Source organism: Crocodylus siamensis, chromosome 1 (assembly GCF_052110815.1).
Source record: "Crocodylus siamensis isolate JL-2025a chromosome 1, ASM5211081v1, whole genome shotgun sequence".
NCBI classification, from domain to species: Eukaryota; Metazoa; Chordata; order Crocodylia; family Crocodylidae; genus Crocodylus; species Crocodylus siamensis.
Genome location: NC_143395.1, coordinates 274,002,180 through 274,025,819, shown reverse-complemented (window position 1 = coordinate 274,025,819; position 23,640 = coordinate 274,002,180). Strand labels below are relative to the sequence as shown.

The following is a 23,640-nucleotide window of genomic DNA, read 5'->3' as shown; positions in this document are numbered from 1 at the left end:
ACTAAAAGGTGAGAGGTGCAGTATCCCTTCAGTTATCTCCTGAACCAACCACTTTCCCCAAAAAAGAAAGATGTTACTTTATTTAAACTTCTATCTGCTTTTTAATTCTATCAGAAATAGGTTTTATTTCACTTTAGTATCACTGGGCATGTCTACATGTGCAATTAATGCACCTGAATTTTCTGCGCAGAAAATTCAAGTGCATTAAATTGAACCCAGTTACATGTCTGCATGTGCACCTGCATCAAGAGCAAACCGAGCCCAACAGGAGCAGCCTAGTCCAGGTCTGCTCCTGCCCTGCTCTGCCCCCCTGCAGCAGCCAGGGGAAGATCCAGGCCAGTGGCAACACATAAGGGGTGCACAGGGAGCATTGGTGCACCCCCAGACAGCCAGAATTCCTGGGCTGGGGGGCAGGCAAGAGCACTGGTGCCCCCCCCCGAGAGCACCAGCCGGGAAGTGGGGGCACCAGGAGAAGCGGTCCCCCGTGGCTGATCACACTCACTCAGAAGTGTCAGTGGCACACCTGGAAGTGCCAGATGTAGACTGCTGCTAGTTGCCGGTCAGTGGGATTGGCCATGGGGGGACTCCCCCCCGGTCACTGACTGTCCACTGGGGGGGCAAGTGCCCCCCCAACTCATGAGGCACCAGTCGCCCATGATCCAGGCTCCCTTGGGTGCCAGCCCCAGGCTGGCAGGGGGCACAGGGTCAGGCCTGGGTTCTGGGGGTTGGGGGGAGCTATTCCAGTTGTAGGGGCCAGCCCTGATCCCCACATAGCTAGGGGGCAGCTGGCCCGGGAGCAGGGCCAGCTCCCTTCCTCCCCCAGGCCTTGGCATTTAGCCAGGCAATGGTTGTGGCCCCCTGCTGCCTGAGTTGACTGAGAGCAGTTTGCCCGCAGTCAGTTGCCTACATATGCACTTCTGTGCATTAGTTTAAAGTGCCATTTTCTACTACCTATATCTGTTGGTAATAGCAAACAGCTTTGTAAATTAATCTACTGTGCAGTATTTGGTACACACATATAAATGGTAACAGGTTACTGTGCATTAGGTTAGTCTAATGTACAGTAAAGCATCTTTTGCAGACCCACCCACTACCTACTCTAGCTGTTCTCTATGCTTTCTAGTTAAACAAAGTAGAGAAGAATTTTCTTAATATTATTTAGATAATTATTTTTAATAACTGGGTAAGTAGGACAAAAATATGGGTTGGGAAACATAGATATCTGAGTTAAAATTAATGACCTAATTAGAGCCAGGATTTTACCTCCATTGTTTCATCACTACCTCTGACCAAAAATGGAAAAAAAAACCCACGAATGGTTTCAAATTTGTTGGCTGTTCCCATGTCAGAAAATTCAAAATGGAATTTGCTTGTTTTTTTAACAAAAAATATTTATACAGAAAGTTTTAATTATTTTAAAAAGGTTATCCAAGCAGTTATTGAAATGGCTACCATTTTTTTGTAAGTTAAGATATTTAAATAACCACATGCTCTCAATAGTGGTTTTTCTTATAAGAATATATTTGTATGTTAAATTATATACAGAAACCAAATAACAATGAAAAAGTCAACAGATTCATGTTTTTTTTTACTTTGGAAAAAGACTATCATTGACAAAAAAGTTTTCATTTGAAAAAGTTGGCTTTCTCTAATCTTAACATTCATATCATTGTTTCTTGGTATTGAAGAACATCTGTGGTACATTATCAACATAGTAATTTCATTAGCTGCAATGACTGTAGTGGGACTGAATGGGTGCAATTTAAGGAGATCTTTATGTGATTTGAATGTGGGGAATTTTTTGTTGAAAAAATACCATAGGAAAAGATACAAACATGCATATTTTAATTTAGGGCTATGTTCATTCTCTCATGTGTGTATAGAACTTGACAAAAGAATGCTGTATAGGCATATCACATTCAACATGTTAAAATATATTTGTGTCCATTAAAAGCTCTGTGTGTAGCTTTTTGTTGTGCATTTGGAAGCAACAGCTGTTCAGGTATTAGTAACAAGAGCTCATCTTCTGCACCATATGCCGCTGTTCTGCAGCACTCTTGGAAACTTAGGAACCAACCAACCAACCAAAAAGATACAAGCAGGGGGAATGCTTCTCTGAGCCACTTGTCAAACTGAAGAGAACGGTTAAGCTGATTACCATGGGATTGCTACTCCTATTTTCCGAGACTGACCTTATGATACTGAAGGTGGAAGCAGCTTCTACAATAAGGAAGGAGGCATGGAATTCTAAAGGAATTGGACAAATGCCTGAAACAAAATAATTCGAATATACTGGAGGAACAGATGCCAGAAAGGAACTAGAGGTTAAAGAAGTTGTGTGTGAAAACTTATTTTACTGATAATTTTTGCACCCTCCCAAAAATTTAGGCATCAGTAAAAGCCAAGTAGTGCTGGGATTCAGAGCAACATAGACCATATTACAGTAGAACAACTTCAGGAAATGTACTGTTGTTCATTCTTGTGAAACAGTTTCCCTTACAAGGGAAATTGCCAGGTTGACACCTAGATCTTTCTCCCGAGGGGTCATATTTCCCTTGGGAGAAATTGAATGAACACTTGTACACTTGTAGTTTCTATCAGGAGAAAAGTGATTCTCCTTCGAGAAATGTAACACCTGAACATGGCTACAGTCAAATAAACTGTGACTCAAGCCCAGAAATCCCAGAAAGTTCAGAGGCTAACAGTACATCTGCATTAAGTTAGACCACGAGGGACACATGATAATAATCTATGACTAGCTGAAAGGAGATGAATCATTTAGTGTGACACCCTGGGACACAATTAGAAATAATAAAGTAAATTAAGATATGGAAAGTGTAGGAAAACTTTACTGAATATGAGCTTTAATGGGCTAAAATAATTAATAGCAATAGGTTGCCATTTAAAAAAAGCCCTCCAGTTAAGCCAAAAAAGGTAGCAGAAGTATAATTCTGCATTCACAGAAGAATGTACTGGATTGTCTGATATGACATTTCTATCTGTGACTTCTGATATTCTGTGACTTCTTTGATACAATTAGAAACCTTTACTCCACTGAAGTTAATGGGGGCATGGGGAGGAGGGGGATTGCCATTGACTTCAATGGGGTCAGAAGTTCATCCATGATCTATAAAATCATCTACTTACAGCAGTATTGGATTAATTAAGGGTGAAGGGTACCTGTGACTGTTATCTTCTCCCAGTTTACATTAAACTATTGTTAGCTTCATGAAATATTGGACACATTCAAAACTCACAAATATTTTTCAAATTTTCTCAGGACAGCTATTTTTTTTATTCAGTAGAGTGGTACTTTTGAAAGCTTTCCAGTCTGACTGACCTTCCAATAGTTTTTAAAAACATCTAAACAATCTTAGAGAAATGAGAAATTTGTTCAGCAGAAATATCCTGCTGTTAGGGGTCATGACCAACCTTTGATTAATCAAGAGTTTTGATTACCAAGAGTCCAACCCTTCGTGTTCTATTATACCTCATTTTTCAGATGAATATTGTTATTTACCCAGTGACTCAGCTCCATTGCAATCTTCAGTACAAATTTATATTTTGACATATTATATGGCACTTTTTAAAGTGCAATTGTTTGGTGAACAAGAGTTGTTACTGAGAATTCACAGCACTGTGAGAAATAATCTCTCCTATATAAAAATTGCATATCTAATGCTATAGAATTTTTCTTTTACACAAATTATGTCTCCAGGAGAATTTACAGAAGAGCTCATTCTGTACCCAACAGCCTGTGAGAGAACAAAGAGGTATGAGTGAAATAAAAATATAAACATACACAGCTGAAAGCGCCTCTTAGTAGGAAAAGTGCATACCTTTGTACCAGAAAAGGAGAGAGAACAGGATGCTTTCTGTCTTGAACTGCATCTTTCCCTTCGTCTTTCAGAAATGTCTACTTAGCACTCTGAACAGCTTTCTGAAAAGAAGTGAGATTAACTTAATCACTGCCTGATTAAGCACCTTACTCTCTTTAGTTCTTATGGCTTTACCAACAACCATCAAGTCAGCTACAACTACTGGTCAACAAAGCTCCATCCAAATGGAGGTATCAAGGGTAACTATATATAGATATAGATATAGATATATCGATATATATATTGATATATATAAAGGTACAATGTATATATTGTTCATATATGCATGTATACACAATACAAAGCATTATATTATATTATATTATATTATTGAAAGTAGCAGTGACTTAACATCAGTGGCTTGGACGGGGGAGTAAAGTGTACTCTGTCCAAGTTTGCAGATGATACAAAACTGTGGGGAGAAGTGGACATGCCGGAGGGCAGGGAACAACTACAGGCAGACCTGGACAGGTTGGACGAATGGGCAGAAAACAATAGAATGCAATTTAACAAGGAGAAATGCAAAATGCTGCACCTATGGAGGAAAAATGTCCAGAACACCTACTGCCTAGGAAATGACTTGCTTGGTAGCACAGAAGTGGAAAGGGATCTTGGAGTCCTAGTGGACTCCAAGTTGTTACATGAGTCATCAGTGTGATGAAGTCATCAGAAAAGCTAACTGCACTTTATCGTGCATCAGCAGATGCACAAACAGAACCAAGGAGGTGATACTGGATATCAGGTGCTGGTCAGGCCACAGTTGAAATACTGCATGCAGTTTTGGGCACCACACTTCAAGAAGGATGTGGATAACCTGAAGAGGGTCCAGAGAAGGGCCGCTCGTATGGTTAAGGGCTTGCAGTCCAAGCCCTATGAGGAGAGACTAAGGCACCTGGACCTCTTCAGTCTCCGCAAGAAAAGGTTGAGAGGTAACCTTGTGGCTGCCTATAAATTCATCATGGGGGCGCAGAAAGGAATTGGTGAGGCTCTACTCACCAAGGCGCCCCTGGGGGTCACAAGAAATAATGGCCATAAGCTAGCAGAGAGCAGATTTAGACTGGACATTAGGAGGAACTTTTTCACAGTCAGAGTGGCCAAGGTCTGGAATGGGCTCCCAAGGGAGGTGGTGCTCTCCCCTACCCTAGGGGTCTTCAAGAGGAGGTTGGATGGGCATCTGGCTGTGGTCATCTGAACCCAGCACTCTTTTCTGTCTATGCAGGGGGTCGGACTCAATGATCTATTGAGGTCCCTTCTGACCCTAACATTTATGAATCTATGAACATAGCAAAACCAGAACATTTACCTATACCATGATTTATCTGCTCCCTGTGAGATCTTAAACCAAAATACAAACTTTCCTCTGCTAAAACTGCTTTCTATAGTATTCTTCTTCTAAAAGTCACTGGCAACCATGTTAAATTGAAGACAATAATACATACAGTTTTAACAAAGATGGTAAAAACCTGATCTAAAACTTCTTGAAGATTATGGGAAGATTCCTATTAACTTCAACAGACTTTAGATCAGATGACAAAACATCTTTATTTATGTATTATTGTCAATTACTTTTAATGGGCAAGACTGTACATGGAATTATAAAAAAGATAAGGAGAGTTTCTTTTTTTTCAGGAGAAGTTTTTTTAAAGACTTCTCAGTTAGCAGATAAATCACTGCACAGGTCAAATATGTTCCTATTCAGCTATTCCTGCTTTCAGTCCTTTGCCCTTTGTAAGTTGAGAAAACATTATATAACCAGGGCTGCTGATCCAGCCTGGCATTTTTAGGGAAAAGCCACTGAGTGGCTGTAATAAAATACCCAAAAGTCATGAAAATGCAACTTGAAAAGTGAAATGTCTTGGCCATTTTTTGGAATCCCTCATAATTTTTATTTTTGCACTTCAGTTCAAATACCTGGAAACTATGCATGTTCTGAGAGAGCCACAAACAAGTGGAACCATGGTGGGGCAAAATAACTCAGATCAAGTTCTACCAGAGATGGATTTATCCCAGTAGCTGTTATAGCACGATTGCCTTTTAAAGCCCAGACCTACCTGAACTTTTAAAATTAATTATCCCAGGATAGGAACTATTTCCCACTCTTCCTTCCTCTCTGCACAGTCGAAGTGGAGGCCTCCCTGAGAATTCATAGAAGAGTGCTAGTGATATGCTTCTGTTTATGCTGTGGGGTTGTGAGTGCCTGTTTCTGTTTCTCTCAGCCATCCATATAATGCCTACTTAACTTGGCAGCTCTCAAGTTTTTTCCACCTGTTTATATCCAACACACATTCGTAAAAATTCCCAACTGCTCAAAGGCCTGGGTGTTTAGAAAAAAAGCAGCTAAATTTTACAGACTGCCCAGTAAGTACTGTAATACTACAGCTGGATTGTATCAGGCACTAGTGGCAATATATAGTTGTACAGGAGGGAAAGGTATTTACCTTATAGTACTCCACTTCCACAAAGCCCAAGAATAATCGCATTCAGTGCATGCAGGAAGCATAGTGGCTGCTTACTTCTACCACTTTCCAGAGCATAAGCCACTCTGAAAAGGTGAATATAGAGGCAAACCTGTGCCTTCTTCTGCAAGGGATGCTGAGAGGGGAGCAGGCTACACTGCCCACCCATGCCTGAACACCTGAGGGCTCTGGGAAGGATTGTGCATCCCAAGTGACAAATCCTGCCAGAAATCCCTGGCTGTACAACCACTATGCTTTAATTGATAATTGAGCCACTAATAATTATAAAGCTGAATCTACTTCCTTTGACTGATGACTTATCAGCTGCTGGGAAACTTTTCTTTAGAAAAATCAAATATCCCATTGCAAATAATGTAACATTTCTATGATGAATTGCCTCCACTTCAATGCCCATCTAACAGCCCTCTCTGATCCTTTAGAAGGGCCCTCCATTGAATGGCTATGAGAGACATCTTTAATCATGGAAATTCTTGGAAGAAAAAAATCAGTCATTTTCTCTTCGGATGATTAAGGATCATTGAGTATCTCCTTAAGCCTTTAATGAGACTTGAGCCTATCTATGTTTTTTGTCACCTACATTCCTATTGGGTGCCATAATGTGGTAAAATTCACCCCATGCAGACAGTCAGTACGCCATTCAAAATAGGAACTAAAGATTTTATATATAGTGTATAGAGCTCTACTGCCCTTGAAAATCCTCACTTGTAATCCCTAATGGTCCTCTTTAAGTCATCTCAAAATACTGAGTTAGGGCTCCAATCCCTAGCTTTCTGTTCCACCTAAGAAGTGGCCACTGGGAGGCAGAGTTGCACAGCTAGAGACAATTATAGACAAGGGACAGGTGTTTTGCATCAGGTACGCAGAGCTAGAGAATCCTGCCATCCAGAGGTCTTTGTACCCACTATATTTCATGGGCCCAAATATCACTATGCATACGCACAATCAGTTACTAAAATTCAAACCCCTAGTTATTAAAGTTCTGACAGTGCTGGTGACAGTTTTCCTAACTACAGTTTCTTAAAGGTCTTGATGTACCAGGAAAAAGGTGGTAAACAATAAACAATATCACATTCCTAGAGTTCCTGCCTTTCACCCATGAAAAAAATGTTATTTTATTTTTTAGGAAAAAAATAGCATTTCACATTTAATTACCAAGAAGAATTGCATGAACTCACTGTTGACATGGAGAAAGATCACAAAGCCAAAAGAAGATTTCCTTCAGAGAGATACTGTAAGGTGGTGGGGCAGGCATGCCACAAATTCACCCCAAACCCTCCCCAAGTGCCAGTCTGATCCCCTTCCCGATCTGCTGCTCTGCTTTCTGCTCACTACTCTGTGCTCCCTGTCTGATTTCCTCCTCTGCTTTTTGCTGTAGTGCTGCTTGTTCCCTCTACAATCTGCTGTGTGCCACACATAGAGGCTGCCTGTGCCACTTATGGCACTTTTCCCTCAGCTGGACAGCACTGGAGTATTCCATTCATATAAGAAGACCAGCCTTTATTTACAAATGTGTTCTTAACACTACTGACAAGGCAAAACAGACTGAATGAGAAGGGCAAGAATATCAAGTGCTCTGGACTCTGTGTTTAATGTACTTCAAGAAATTAACATGCCAGCATACTTTGAAACTGATCCTGTCCATACACAGTGCCTGTCTCAAAGCATGTGGAGCTACATCCTTACAGTGTTCACTGTGACTACTGCAGTCCAATCCAAGACCCTGAAATCAATAGGACTTCTCCTGTGCTTGAAATTAAGTATGGGCTTGAGGCCTTTTCTGAATTGGAGCCTTACCACTGAGAGTGAAAAGTGGTTATGGTTCAGTTATGTTTTGCTATGTGCAAATCAATTGGCTTAAGCTACACAGCCCAAATGAATGATTCTGTGGTAGAAGACACTATATTAGCTAGGGTTACCAACCCTCCAGGATTGCCTGGAGTCTCCAGGAATTAGATATAATCTCCAGGAGACTGCTGAGAGTCACCTGGGAGATAAATGATAGGGCGTTCGTTAAAATAAATATTGAATGTTGAATCCAATTTATACAGTAGTCCAGTAGGTTTTTTAAATGTAATTGTAATGTACATTTGCCTTCCTGAGTACAGTACAGTAGATCAGTCAGTAATGTCATTACGTCATGTGATGAGACCTCCCGGAATAGATTCAAACACAGTTGGCAACCCTAACATTTGCTCAGGTTTCCAATGTGAACAAAGTCATGATGCTGTGTGCAAGTACAATGGCTCTCAACATGCAACTGTTTACTGCTAAGAAGCACAGACGCATTTGTAAAGTTAAGCATGTGTGTTAGCAGGGTCAGACCCTTAGCTATCACAGTATTAGCTAGCTATCTTAGAAAAGATGCCTAAAATACATGGAGTAAGGGCCACATTCTGTTCCACTGGTTAGGCCTGTAAGTAGTCTTATGTGCCTAAACGTGACCCTGTTCCACCCTGCTGAAGCCCCTGAAAAACTGTTGATAAAAAAAGATAATACCTTGTTAACTGGATCCAGTTTGCAAAGCCCCTGGTTCTGGCTCACGGAGATGGAAGGCTCCCTTGGTCCATGCCCATGCTGGAGCAGGGTAGAAGGAGATGCACTAAGGCTGGGCAGGGGGAAGTTGTGTCCACATCCCACCTCTTCTCCCTTCTGCCTGCTTCCAAGCTGCAGCATGGGTGCAGTTTCCAGGTGGCAGGGAACTGAGCCAGAGCTAGGCAGCTTTCAACTGCCCCTGTGCTGCTCAGAAGTGCAGATGAAGCTTCTAACTGCCCAGTAGGCCTGTGTGAAGTGGCTAGTATTTGCTTCAGATTTGGATTTGGCCGATTTGGGGAACAGTGATTTGATTTGGTGACTCGAATCACTGTCCCAAATCGATTCAGCTGAATCTGATTTGGAGATTTGACTGCTGCTGAATCTCTGAATCATGCAGGCCCATCCCCTGCCCACTCTCCCAGCCGGGCTATGGCTGCCCTGTCCGCCCCAGCTCCCGGCACTTTGAAAAAGAAAGTCTTGACTCACCAAGTGCAGCTGGGGGGCAATCCCTGCTGCCCCCCACTGCCCCGTGCTGCGTGGGGGGGTTCTGCCACGAGCCCCCCAACCCCCACCTGCTCCCCCAGCCCCTGCTCCTATGGCTGCCCTGCCCACCCTAGCTCTGGCCCTTTAAGAAAAAAAGCAACAAAACCCCCTGAACTCATTGGTTTCCTACCCAGCAGGGGGTGATCCCTGCTGCCCCCAATGCCCTGTGCCACATGGGGGGCTCTTCCATGAGCCCCCCAAAACCCCAAGGCTGCTGCAGGAACCAGCGAGACCGGGGCTTTTTTGGTTTTTGTTTTTCTTAAAGGGCCAGAGCTGGGGCAGGCAGGGCAGCCATGGGGGAGCCTGGGAGAGCCAGGCGGGAGGTCAGGGGGCAGCAGCATTTGTACAAATGAAAGTTAGACACAAGAATTTCAGTTGAGTACAATTTGTGCTGCCCCAAATTAAAGTCTCTTTCTATCCCACTTTTAGTAGTTTTAGTATTCTAATATTTTATTGATTTGTATGGAGGTAAAATCAAGGATAGAAAGCAATTATATATATATAAAAAATGGGGAAATAACACACAACATGTGATAAGCACTGCACTGTTCCTGGGTGGGTGTTCAAACAGTGAGAGGTTTAAGAATGAGTGAGTAAATGGACAGATAAAATTGAAGATATTTAAATATGTATAAACTAGGTTTATAACCTGGATAAAATATGTCAGTATTTTGCTACAGTATCTCAAACACAGTACTTAGGCAAATACTGTCCTGCTGTTCTCCAGAGGAAACATATGCTAGGTGACATCATACTAGTGCAGGTAGGATGAAGCACTCTTCACACCAGCAGTGATGTCATCTGTTACCTACTGTGCTGATTTCAGTCTTCCCTGCCACATGTCACAATGGAGCTGTTCCACATACAGCAGCAAAAGCCTGTGCGTGGGTGGCAGCAGCAGCAGCAGCAGAGCTGTAATTATCACAGAGGCTATCAGTACTTGGATACACTCAGCCCATCTTTAGAGGAGGTACAGACTGCTTTGCTCTCTCTTTCTCCAGTAAGTGCTGCATCTTCCCTAGGCGGCATGCATCATTGTTTCTATTTTCTGCAGTCTCCTTGGTTACAGAATCAAAATGTGCAGTCAAACAGGGAATCTCTCATGGATTCTGTACCCACCTGCACACAATAACTTTGCAGAGATCTGACTCACAAAATCCTGGTGCCAGATGCTCCAGGAGGGACCTCCTTGCAGTCAGTGGGGATTTGCTCAGTTAAGGACAAACCTCTTTGAACTTGTAGAAAAGACCTGCTAGGACAGAACAGGCCTGATTTACACCTCTTGTACATGGACAATTCCATTGATTTTATTCCAGGTTTACACAGTGAAAGAAGGATAAGGCCCATCTGTACAAGCCACTCCTCCCCAAGAGAAGAGAGGAGGGAGGAAAATGCAAAGCAAATGATTCATTCTTCTGTATTTATTTATAGGATGTTCTGTATCATTCACTGTTAGATTGTCTGTGAACCTGACAAGTGTAAATGGGTTTAGCCAGTAGCAGAACTAAGGGTGGGCGACCACAGCATGAGCCACAGGAGCTCAGTAAACAGTCAAGTGCCAGCAGGGAGGTAGGGGGACTCAATGGTTCAGCAGCACAGAGCAGGGTCAGAAATCCCCTCATCGGCCCCTGCCCCCCTTCCTATAGAAGCCCTCTGTCAGCGAGGATGGCTGGGATCTGTTAAGGCCACTGTCCAGCAGGCAGTGCTGAGGGGTCCTTAAAGCACAATTAACCCTTAAATGGACTTGAAATATGAACCCAAACAGCTGACATAACCAAAGCCTAGCTTTATTGATATATACAACAAATATTTTCATAGCAGTTTCTATATATATAAAGAGAAAACCTTTAGTACAATGATCTCACCCAATCCCAGATGTTACTTTGCTCAGCAGAAAAAGTGGCCAATCAGTTCCTGAATGCAAAGGATGCATCATTGGCTGGGATGGTCCAGGCAGGTGTTGAAGGCTGGATTTATAATGACACAACCTTTCTTGCTGTTCCCTTTTTATGCTTTTCTTCAACTTTGCTCCTCTCATGACTTTGCTTTTGGATTGGTCTCTCTGTGGTCAGCATACTGTCCATATTTTATCCTGTCAACACATTCCTTTGTTCAACAGACTGATCACATGCACACCTCTTAATTTGGTCTTTTTCTGGTGTCTGAGTCTGGGCATCGTCCATTGGTTTTGTCTTATCACTTTTCATTAACTTATCCAATCATTTCATCCCTCTGGTTCAGCCAGTTAGTGCCAATTTTGGTTAATTTGAGCTGGTAACAAAACTATTACTATGTTATGTTAGAAATACTCACAGTGATAGAAAAGGAAAGACACACTATATACATATATATGAATACTATGAGTTCTGCAAAAACAACTCAACGCCAGCTGATAAGCAAAATGAAATGTTCAAAACTTAAGCAATGGTAAAATAAGGCTAAATATAAAAGAAAAGTTTAATAATACTGTAATTCACCACTCAGGCAGATACAATCTTAAACATAAATGTGACAAGATACCCTAACAAGCTGTCCCACCAGTGGAGCTCCTAGAAGTAAGCCTTGGGCTGGGCGAGGAATACTCACCTAGCCAGGGTCTCACTGCTAGCTGCCCCAGTGGCGGATTGAGGCAAGGGGCTGGGACCTGCCCCTCCCTTGCAGCTCTTTCTTGGCCCCACGTCTTGATCACTTGAATGGGGCACAGGGCTGGGAAGGAGCTGTAGGGGAGGGGACTCCTTCCCAGCCCCCTATCTCATTCAGCTGAGGAAAGAGCTGCGTAGAAGGGATAGGCCCCATCCAGCTCTGGGCTGCATAACACTGTATTTTAGTACCTTATATTTCTAAGGACTAGCTAACTGCTCAGTAGACTAATTTACTGTTCAACAGCCTATTAACGTGGTTACTTGGTGATGCTTTCCTGTGCAATAGATCACTGTGCAGTAAAGTGTCTCGTATAGACACACTCAATGTGATTGAGGGCATTAGGATTTGGCTGTTTTTTAAGCTGTAGACCAACAAGAAGACTCACTGTGCCCTAAGTCCCTTGAGTACTCTGAATTAGGAGATGTTATTGAGAATTTTGGTGTTAGTAACATAGGGTCTGTAGTAAACCTGTGACTGGATTGCTTTATCTACTGAAGCCTTTTCCTCTACACCCAGTGGGCACATCTACACGAGACGCTATGCCACCATGGTGACGAGCTATGGTGATGTAGCATTGGTGGACACTAACTGTGATGCAGCTGCTACTGCACAGTAGCTCATTGCTATGGCGCAGTAGGGTTGAAAACAACCCACACGCCCCTGAGACTGCGCAGTCATTTAGTATTTGCTAAAGTGCAGTCAGGGGCACATGTAGACATGCCCAGTAATTCTCAACCAGGAGGCCGCAGCACCTTGGGGTGTCATGTGTGCCACAAGGTGAGACACAAAGTTGACTCTTTTAGGTGTGTGAACATGATTCCTGAGACCAACCCAGAGATTTCAAAGAGGAATCCATAGTATTAAAAACATTCTGACCTGTTGAGGTCTTTCTGAGCTCTTTGCAACAAAACTACTCTATTGTTTTTCTGTAGTGAGGGGTGCCTTGACTCTAAAAAAACCACTTATGTACTCAAACACACAAGCCTTGATTCCGTTCTGCCTTATGCCTGGGACAGATATTCACTCCTCTGAAACAAAGTGCTACCTTATCAAAATGTTTTATAATCACTTTGCCAAGGCATAAATGTCTCCATGTGGTACAAACTGAGCAGAAGCAGACCTAAGATCCTCCTCCTCTTATGCCAGGCCTGTAGACACAAATATCCCTCTGATATTTTCTCCAGGGAAGAAAAAGTCAGTGGTGCATTTTCCGGTGCAAGATAGTTCCATCCAATGTGTTCTCTCTCCAGTGCTGAGTTGTTACACATTTACAAGTGCTAACTTTGTAGCTGGCTGGCTCTTTTTCTAGCTGGACAACCATGTGTACGGTGCTGTGTGGTGGGTCTAAATTTATTATGCAATTTACCAGTTAAATGTGTAATAATTATTTTGCACTTGTGACAAATCTTACTTTGCATGTGTGGCTGGTCTCAATGTATTGCATGATTCACTGCTTAATTGTGCAACCATTACTTTGCATTCCTGGCTGGTCTCAATTTATTGTGTGATTCACTAGTTAATTGTGTGACCAGTTCTTTGTGTTTGTGACCAGTCTCACTTTGTACATGTGGCTCATCCAAATTTATTGCGTGATTCGCCAGTTAATTTAGTGACCAATATTTTGCATTCATGGACAGTCTACATTTATTGAGAGATTCACCAGTTAATTGTGTGATAATTACATTGCATTCATGGCTGGTCTTACTTTGCATGTGTGACTGATCTCAATTTATTACATGATTTGCCCTTAAGTGTGTCACCATTACTTTGCATTCATGGCTGGTCTAAACTGATTGCATGATTCACCACTTAATTCTGTGATCATTACTTTCTACTTGTGCCTGGCCTTACTTTGCAGTGTGGCTGGTCTCAATTTTTTGCACGATTCACCAGATACTTATGTGGCCATTCCTTGGCTCTTGTGAGCAGTCTCACTTCGCACATGTGGCCAGTCTCAATTTATTGCGCAATTCACCAGTTAATTATGTGACCACTATTCTGCATTTGTGGCTGGTCTAAACTTATAGTGCAATCCACCAGTTAATTCTGGAGCCGTTACTTTGCACTCGGGGCCAGCCTTATTGTGCAGTGTGGCTGGTCTCAAATTATTTCGTGATTCACCAGCTAATTGTGTGACTACTACTTTGCATTTGTGGCTGGTTTAAATTTATTGCATGAGTCACCAGTTAATTGCACGACTATTACTTTGCATTTGTGGCTGGTCTAAATTTATTGTGCAAATCACCAAGTAATTGCATGACTATTACGTTGCACCTGTGACTGGTCTGAATTTTCTGCATGAAGTAAGTTGTGTAATACGTGGGGCAGGGGCCTGGGGTTGTACTCAAGAGCTCCGCCTCCCATTTGGAGGTCATGGCTCTGCAGAAAGTGGTGCTCTTCTGAGGGCCTGTGCACAAGAGCTGGGTCCTTCGATTCTGAGTCCAACCTCCTGGTGCCCTGCCCCAGCCTGTTCCCTACAGCAGAGGAAGGAGCCCCTGCATGGTGAGGGTGGAAGGACCCAGTGTTGCCAGGGGTAGGATAATGATTGTATTTGTATAATAATTTCAACCCTGGTACAATGTATGATCAATAAGGGTAAAAGTGTTCAAAATGCATGAGTATTTTTGAGGCAGTTCATGGATGCGGCATATGCAAAACGCAAGTCAGTTGCAGGGAATCTTAACTGACTTTTGAGTTTACTATCTAGCTAGCTGTCTGACGTACGTGTACATGTGTATGTGTGTATGTAGATGTGTGTGTGTGTGTATCTACAGATAGATATACACACATATCTACATATATATATCTACATATATATATATATATAGCTATATATAGCTATATATTTATCTATAGATATATGTATCTATATATATGTTTCCAGAAATATTTATTTCTACATACATAAATAGCTGTACCTCTGCCAACCCCAAGTGACCACCACACAGTTCACTTGACAGACCAAAACACACATTATCAGTTAAACTATTTTAATCCTGTTACAAACATTTTGAGTTTTTGGGTTTTTTTGTTGTTGGGTTTTTTTTGTTTGCTTGTTTGTTTAAGGGAAATTTTTCATGTCTCAAGTCAGATCAGCCAAATCAGTTTGCTGTCCGTATTTTCTTATGACAGTTGCCTCAAAATAAAGACAGGCTTCAACTTGGAGGGCCCAGTCCTCATGCACTCACTCACTGGAGTGAGCATGGTAATATAAAGTAAATAAGGCTTATTTGTATTTTTCTTTCAGTGTACAACGAGGGCTTTTTTTCATCAAATAAGGCCCTTTTGAGCTTCTAAGAGGCTCAGTTCACATTTCACGCCTGCTGGGAGGACCCCAGGCCAGGCTGCCTTGCCTCCCTGTGGGGTTTTTCCCTCTTTCACGCAGGGTGTGAGGGGGGAATCACGCCTGCCCACCGCCCTGCCAATGTGCTGCAAACGCGCAGGTAAAAATGCGGAGGAGAATGATCCGCAGCACGAGCCCAAAAAAGAAAGCAAAAAAACCTAGAGGCACTTGGTTCCACTGGGGCTCGAACCCAGGACCTTCTGCGTGTAAAGCAGACGTGATAACCACTACACTATGGAACCGCCGCGGCAGCATTCTCGGGCCGCGCCGCCCTTGTGAGGAGATTCCCCGCCCCGCGCCGAGCCGCGCTCCGCCTGGTGGGCCCGACGCGCGCGCGCGCTCGTGTGTGTGTGTATGATTTCCCCTGCCCTTAAGCTCGCTTGGGTCCGGCACTGCCTCAGCGGCGCCCACAGCGGCACCCACACAGATTAAGGAAACCCTGCTGGCCTTCCCCCACCCCCACCTGTTTGCGGGGGAAGGGAGCTGGAGAAAAGTTGGTAATGCTCCCTTGTTATAACACAGTATAATGATTAGGTTGTGCTCTGGGGAGAACATGATTTTGAGAACAGGATTCTTCACCAGGCTCCAGAAGAGAACTGAGCTAAAATCTTCAGCCCAACAATCACGTTTTTAAAGTAATAATATAGCTCAGTTCTCCAGTGTGAACAAAGCCAGGATGCTGTGTGCGAGTACCAGGGGTCTGAACACGCAACTGTTTACTGCTGAGAAGTGTAGCCATGTGTGTAAAGTTAAGCATGTGAGACCCCTGCCACTTGGTACATATATCACACAATTCACTGGTGAACCATGCAATCAGTTTAGGCTGGCCACACGTTCAAAGTAAGACAGGCCACAAGTGCAAAGTAAGTATTATGCCACAGAAATGTCCATTTAGTTATAAAAAGAGCCAACCAGCTACAAAGTTAGTGCTTGAAAATGTGTGACAATGCCATAGCTGGTTTCTATCTAGCTTTAATTTGAATGTGTGGCAGGGCCCTGAGTGGCTCTTTGCAGAACTGGGGTCTCTGTGGCTTGAGTCTCAATATGGGGGTTTCACTGCATGTCTGAGTTCCCAGCAAAGGATCTTGAATTAACACAGTGTAATATAGTAATATCTTTTTTTCAGCCCTGGTACAAAAATAGTTTTGAAGCGCCTGAAATCGTAAATATAAAAGGATTAATTGCACCTATTTTTTGTAATTATTGCCTGTTTTAAAAAGTTCTGCTGTCAGGAATGACAGCCCTGTTTTTATATTTGCAGGCATGTTTGTGTACTTGCTGTGAGTCCCCTGCGTTTATTAGTTGCTCTGTTCTTGTGAACCATCAGAGAACAGATTCCAGCTGGCATATTTCATTTCACTACCCAACAGGTTCACAAAAAGGGAATTGGCAGGGTGAAGAGGAAGATGCATACGTGGCCCTGCTGCTTCTGAAGAGCGTGTTTGTGTGGGTATGTGTAAACTGGGGATGTGAAAGTGCTATCTAGCACATTGGGATTTATTTTAACTGTCTTTGTTTTAGTGGTTGGTAAGAGGTTGATGACTTTCTTGATATGGAAAATTGGTTTTAATGGGTGTTAATGAAATAGTTGAATTTGGGCCTTGTGAGTCTTAATAGTGCCCTTTTCGAAAGCTGTTAAATAGTCCACAGTGGGTCCCATAGTAGCTATAATGTTTTTTCTTACAAGATTCATACTGACTGAAAGAATGAATATGCCAGCATTAAGAATACAAGCTAAAGATGGTTTCTTTTTAAAATCTGGATGAAAACATTAAAGATTTTTTTGGTAAAAGATAAAAGCCAGGAAAAGAAGAAAAGCCGAGAACTGTGCTCATGAATACAACATCCCTTTTTGTTTCTTATTTTAACATCTGCAGTACCTAAATACAATGAGTGCCAAATACTTTAAGAATGCCTTAATTGTGAGGTTTGTGAGGTTTGGGGTTCCTAGTGAGATCATTACTGTTACACTCCTGTGAACGTCTTTGAGTGAATACAAGAACTGTGGCTATACAGTCCTTCTGAATTCAACTTTCAGCCTTTTTGATTCTGTCAGCAGAGGGCTCCCAGTGCTTAAGAGCTTCTCTCATTCTTTTCTGTTACTAATGCTCTCTTTATCTAAACAGCTCTTCTCAATTTTTATGCCATAAATTTGTGTATATGTGTGTGTGCATGTATGTGCTCTATGAAACATATACTGTCTAGATATCATACTACCACTTCTCAGCACTGGTACGTTGCAAATTTCCTAATGACCCCCTTCACAGTAAGGACTTACACTTCTGCATATGATTATTTTACTGCTCTGAAATCAGTGGGATTACTACTAGTAGTAAATTATTGTGAGATTGGGACTGAAATTTGCTTTTAGAAATTCCATTATTCAGCATTATAGCAGTCAGGAACATGATCATCTTCAGTAGTTCAAATACATGTAAAAAAAGTCATAAATTTGTTTGTTTCCATCTGTTGTTGAGAAATGTACATACTTTCACTTTTTGCATTAATCACATTTTGAGGAAATACCTTATGATTTATTGACTCAATGAAAATGTTTGGATTTCTGTTTCAGAGATGTATTTTCAGGGTGACAGGGAAAGAAATGGAAATATAATGACTTCCATAAACACTCCCAGCTCCCTCTCCCACATACATAAGGGCTTCAACTACTGCTTTACAGTCCTGATATTAGAAAACTAAAGATAATCACTTCCAGATGCTGAAAATCAGTAACATCCTTTTATAATCCAAATGTGTTTGCCTAACTGGCTTCTGGGGGACCCAAACTAAGGCAGTGAAGATCTGTTCAACAGGGAGATGACTGCTACTTACCATTAATGATAGTGCCTTAAGTAACTTTAAATCCAAAGTGTTTGTTGGTTTAAACTAGAGAGGCCTGACCAGAGATCAGATTACTGTCACACATGCATGGTGAAAGACAGAGCTGACCCTAGCCAGTTTACAATCTACATACAAGATAACCAAAGTTAAAAGGTGAGATTGAAGGGCAGAGGTGAACTGTTTGCCCACTGTCACATAGAAGATGAATGGGTGAGATAGGACTAGGGACAGACATTACACATAAACCAATTTAAGTAATCAGAGACTGGTTTAAACCTGTAACAGAACATACATAAACCAGTTTGAGAATGGCTGCTCTAGCACCCCCCTGGCTTATAGCCTGAGCCACTGGAAGTATGTTCCTGCATTTCTGAAATGGCTGTCTGGTTACAAAACCAATTTAGCCTAGCCATGTTAGACTAACCTGCAAAGACTGAATCAATTCAGGCTTAGGATTTTTGAATGTCTGTCCCTAGCCCCAGTCTCTGCCTTATCCAGAGAAATGTACTACTGTGTCCTGCAATGAAGAAAGGGGTATTTGGAGAGGATTAGTTTTCAAGTTAGATTTTTATGGTGTTTTAGGAGGGGAAAAAATTAAAGTATTGAAAAAAATACTTTTGCTTGTCTAGTGATCCCTTGCTGTTGTGTGATATATGATGTGATTTTTTTAGACAGAAGAAAGCATATGTCTCTGACTTTGTCTCGTCTTTATACTTTTCCCACTCCTTTTTTCCATGCTGCCTCTGGTGTATGAGTTTTCTACTGCCTGTGCACTGTTATCTACCTCCTCTCTTTCAGATCCCTCTTAGCAACAGACTCCTGCCATGCTGTTTATGGAGAGTGAGTTAATTTACTAAACCAAAATTACTAGAATCATCAAGATATGCACAAGGCAGAAATGAGTAATTGTGTTATCTTATTGCTTGTCTGCATTCTCAACTATTCTATTCTTGTTTATTCTATTTCTCTTAAATGTTATACTTTTATTCTTCCCAGTCAGCAATAGGGTGGCACGGCCTTCAGGTGGCGATCCTGGTTTTTAGTTTATGCTCTAAAGCAGGGCTGTCCAGTTGGCAGTCTTGTTAGGGGCCAGCATCTGGCCACAGGCTGTGTTGTCTGTGGACAGTTAATATGCAGCCTGTGGGCCCCAGTGGCTGCCTTTCTTGTGGCTGTGTGCCAGGGGAGGGCCCAGGGTCCATGTGCACTGGTACAATCTGTGTGATGGGGCTCCGTGCCACTCATGCAGCCCATGCAGCAAAAGGAGGAAGGAGAAGATGTTCCGGGGGCAGTGTGCTGCATAGCCCACGTGACAGCAGGCTCACCGAGGGAGTGGGAACCATCCATCCTGTGTGTAGCATGGGGACCACAAAGCAGTGCTGCATGTGGCCTCCAGCTGGGCCAAAGTTGGACACCTCTACTCTAAAGCACCCATAGACTGCTTGATTTTGTAAAAATAATTCGTGTGGGGGTCCTTATGGCAACAAAGAGTGAAAAGAAGGAAAAGCAAGATCTGATCACTGAAAGAGCACACTCTCTTTGCCCTGTGGTCATATTCTGTCCTTTGAACAATTTCATTTAAATCACTGTAATTGGAGCCTCCCTGAAATCAGTCTGAAACTGAATTTGAATTATGTATCTGGCATGCATGTGAGTAGATCTGTTTAAGAGCTGAGTGTTTCCAAAGCTACCTGGAATGTAAAATAGACTTTCCACACAACTCTTCCATAGTTCAGGTGGATGCAGTCATGAGAGCTAACCTAGCCTTTGCACTATCAGCATAGTCGTGATTGTTCTGGTAGTGCTAGATCTCTTTTTTAACATATGGTCTGCTGCCTATTTGCTTTGCCAACAACCAGCTCTTGATAAAGTACCTTTCAGTACTTGCACATTGAGCAAAAGAGCAAAGGAAAAGATGAAGGGCCCTAGCGATGGAAGCTGTGTGTTCTGCTTACTGTGTCTGGAAGTGAGACCAAATTTAACATATATCCTTGGACTTGAACAGAGAAGGGGTTAACTTAGAAACTACATTTGTTTATTTCCTCAAGTTGCATGTTATCGTGATCCCTTCAGGTAGTTGGAGAGGTGGCTCAGGACATTCCTTTTATCAAGTTCCTGGTAGTACTAGTCTCACCAGACCACTGAGACAGAGAAGAAACTTTTATGAATAACTAGAGAGCAGACATACAATGGATATATGTATTCTAACAAAACTAGATTACAGGAGGGTAGATCAAGATTTAGCTCAAGACAATCTTTTTTAGAAAGCAAGAATTTTTAAGCAAGGGCAAAACCAGCTATGGGGGAAACTTAGGTAGGTAGAATACTGCTGTTCTGATTGCTATTTTTTCAGGATCTTCGGTTTTGGTATTGCTGCACTTACAGAAAGTGCTTTGGGTCTCTGATGGCTTTGTGAGATCAGGCCATTCTCCGGAAAAAACAAGAGGCAGAACCTCCTGATATCTTGGTGGATCTTGAGGAGTTTAGTGTTCTTTCCTAGCATGGTGGCTGGACATTTTTTGTAGTGGCTGCCGTTGGATTTTTTTAGGGGCAGCAGGGACCTGTGTGGGCAGCAGGGCTGGGAGAGCAGAGGGCTTTGAATCTTGAGTGGGGGGCACTAATTGTGGGCAGTAGGGGATGGGGGACTGGCAGCAGGGAGCTGCTGATTGGGAGTGAGGGGCACCAGCAGGATTGGGGAGTAAGTGGCTTGGGAGTGAGGGCACAAGAGGGACAAGGGGCCATGGGTTGGGAACACGGGGCACAGGCAGGGCCAGGGGGCTGCGGGTGTAAAGTGAGGGATATCAGCAGGGACAGGTTGCACTGTGGGTTGTGAGTGAGAGGAAGCAGCAGGGCTGTGGGGGGCTGTGGCTTGGGAGTGAGGGGTAGGGGCAGGGCACGGGCATATCACTGTCCTCCCTCCCCCGACAATCATATATCCCCTCCCCCCACAGGTGTCCTCTTTTTTGAAACTGGGAATACGGTAACCCTAACAAGTACTATCCTATATAGTAGTTACATGCACTGAAACACATGTAGATGGTGTCCGGGGCTGGCTGAAGTACAAGGGTGGTATAGTGCTGCGGCTGACTGCCATTTAGCCCCTCTCTGGAACTCTCTTGTGCCCCAGACAGCTCCTCTACAGCACATTGAGCCAGGATGCAGCAGCCCTGGGCTGGTAGGCTGAACCCCTGGGCCCTTTGTCAGCCAAGGCTGCTCCACCCCAGCTCAGTGTGCTGTGGTCCTGAGCACATGTGTTTACACGTGTAAATATGTGTGCCCAGGAGCAGTAAACTCTGGTATGAACTGCATCAGGGTTAATTGCGATGTGTTAGTGGCACATGTAGATGTACCCCCGAGTTTCAAAATTTTATTTAAACCAAAAGAAATTTTGTTTCAGGAATAGGAGTTTGAGTCTAAATCAGCACAAATGCTGATATTTAGTCTTTGTCTCAGCATTGGATCTCTAAGGGATGCTTTCCCCCCCTTTCAACCTTTTTTCATTTGTGACCCCCTAAACAATTTTGAATGGAGGTGTGGGCCCCCTTGAATTGTAAATGTAGGTTTTCACATACTTTTGATTGATCATAATTATCTTTTGAGCCCCTTAGACATAGTCTGTGGACCCCCTGGGATCCACACACCACAGGTTGGAAACCTCTGATCTAGATTTTAAAACATGAAATTATTAGGCATTTTTGTGATGCTCCTCACCATACGATTTGAGTATTTTGCAATAATCAAGTCTTAAGGTTGTGGTATAATGTTTTTCCTAAAATACTCCAGCACTAGCTGATACATACAAAGCTAATACTGTTCATTTCTACAGTGCTACAATTTATTTTTTCAGGGAGGATTCTTACACTGACACCAGTCCCCACTGTGTTAGAGCTCCTCAGCACTGTTGCCATTTGTGCACTAGGGCTGCTAAAATGCAAATCATTTTCATCCCTGTAGAACGGCCATTCCTCTGGATGGTGATCATGTGACTTCAGGTTGGACGCAGATAACTTAGCACATCCCTCTCTCTGCCTGAGATTCAAGGCAGCAGAGTGACAGTACAGCTGTAACAGCAGCATACGTACAGTGCAGCTCCCCATCTGCCATCCTTTGCTCTCCTATCAAGATGGAAGGTGAAAATTAGCTTTTTGTTTTGTGTGGTTTTTAAAGCAGGGCTTGAGAAATATCCTCACAGGAGCTGTATAAATGCAAGGAGGGTATGTATATTGCAGTCTGGGAGCTTCAGAGCTCTCAAGAGAACTAGAGCATCTATTCTCCTTCAGATCTCCACCCCAACTGTGCATTTCTGATTTCAAAAGGAGATTTTTTTTTTTTAATTCTCCTAAAGATACTCTTGTGGAAAACCTCTGCACTGCTGACATAGAAGAAAACAGGTAATTTCTTTAGGATCACTTTTAGTTCACTTGTAAAAAGCAAATACTATACACAACCATGTGCAGCAAATGACAATGCATATGATGATATGGATGATATTGCTTATTGCTTTGATAAAAGGGGTCCCTCTGATATTTTCCAAATGAATTGGTTGAATTATCCAGAGCTTCTATGTATAAATGAGGAGAGATTTGTTTTACAATGTGAAGTTATGTAACATATTTCACACATCTTTTTGTTAGCAAAAGTGTTGTACTTCCGACAATATGGAGAAATTCAGGGATACATTTTACAGAATTGTCATACTGAGTTTCAAAAATAAATTTGGTTTCAGGAATACGAGTTTGACTCTAAATCAGCACAAATGCTGATATTTAGTGTTTGTCTCCATATTGGAGCTCTGAGGGATTTCATGCTTTCCCTCTGTCTCCCCCTACACAGACATGCACACTACTTGTAGCTACTGTCTTTTTCTGATAGGAAGAATTTGGTGCGACTGGTGATATCTGATGGAGTGAGGCAGAAGTTTCTTCTCCACCCCTTTAGGAAAGGGAATACTGTTATTGTCCCCTTTTGGCTCTGTTGAATCTTAAGCTCTATCTGGACCGCAGTTGCTGAATATGGACTTGCATTTTGATACATTTTAATTTTAAAGGATTCACCAACTTCAGGAATCTCATGCTTATGATTGCTGAAGTAATGGCTTTGCTTGAGCTGTAGCACAATTTATATTCCATGTAACAATTTTTTTAAATGCATGCACTTCTTTCTGCAGGGGAAAAAATGAATTCCCATATATAACTTTTAAAGTAAACATACCTCTATTGATCAACCTTTAAGTAGTGTGAATTTCCTTTTATCCCTTGTCTGCTGCACATGCTCCTTCTATTTGTATAAAGCCCCTGAACTTGATTTCTCAAATTCTCTTTGCATATTCACGTGCTTGTAGTCCTTGTTTTTTTCCGTTTGGGCATGTCATTATCTGATGACCTTG

At 42.5% G+C, this 23,640-nt stretch overlaps 1 protein-coding gene and 1 non-coding gene across 2 annotated transcripts in view; one reads left to right on the top strand and one right to left on the bottom strand.

Annotated features, from left to right (window-relative positions):
- Nucleotides 1-15,585: 15,585 nt before the first annotated feature.
- TRNAV-UAC (transfer RNA valine (anticodon UAC)) lies at nucleotides 15,586-15,658 on the bottom strand. Its single transcript has one exon. It is a non-coding gene; the product is annotated as a tRNA-Val (tRNA).
- Nucleotides 15,659-22,341: 6,683 nt separating this feature from the next.
- PPEF1 (protein phosphatase with EF-hand domain 1) overlaps nucleotides 22,342-23,640 on the top strand; it is a 69,148-nt gene continuing 67,849 nt past the window's right edge. Inside the window, exon 1 of the mRNA XM_090031649.1 lies at nucleotides 22,342-22,645. The gene's annotated coding sequence lies outside the window, so the exon portion shown is untranslated. The remainder of the gene's footprint in view (nucleotides 22,646-23,640) is intronic.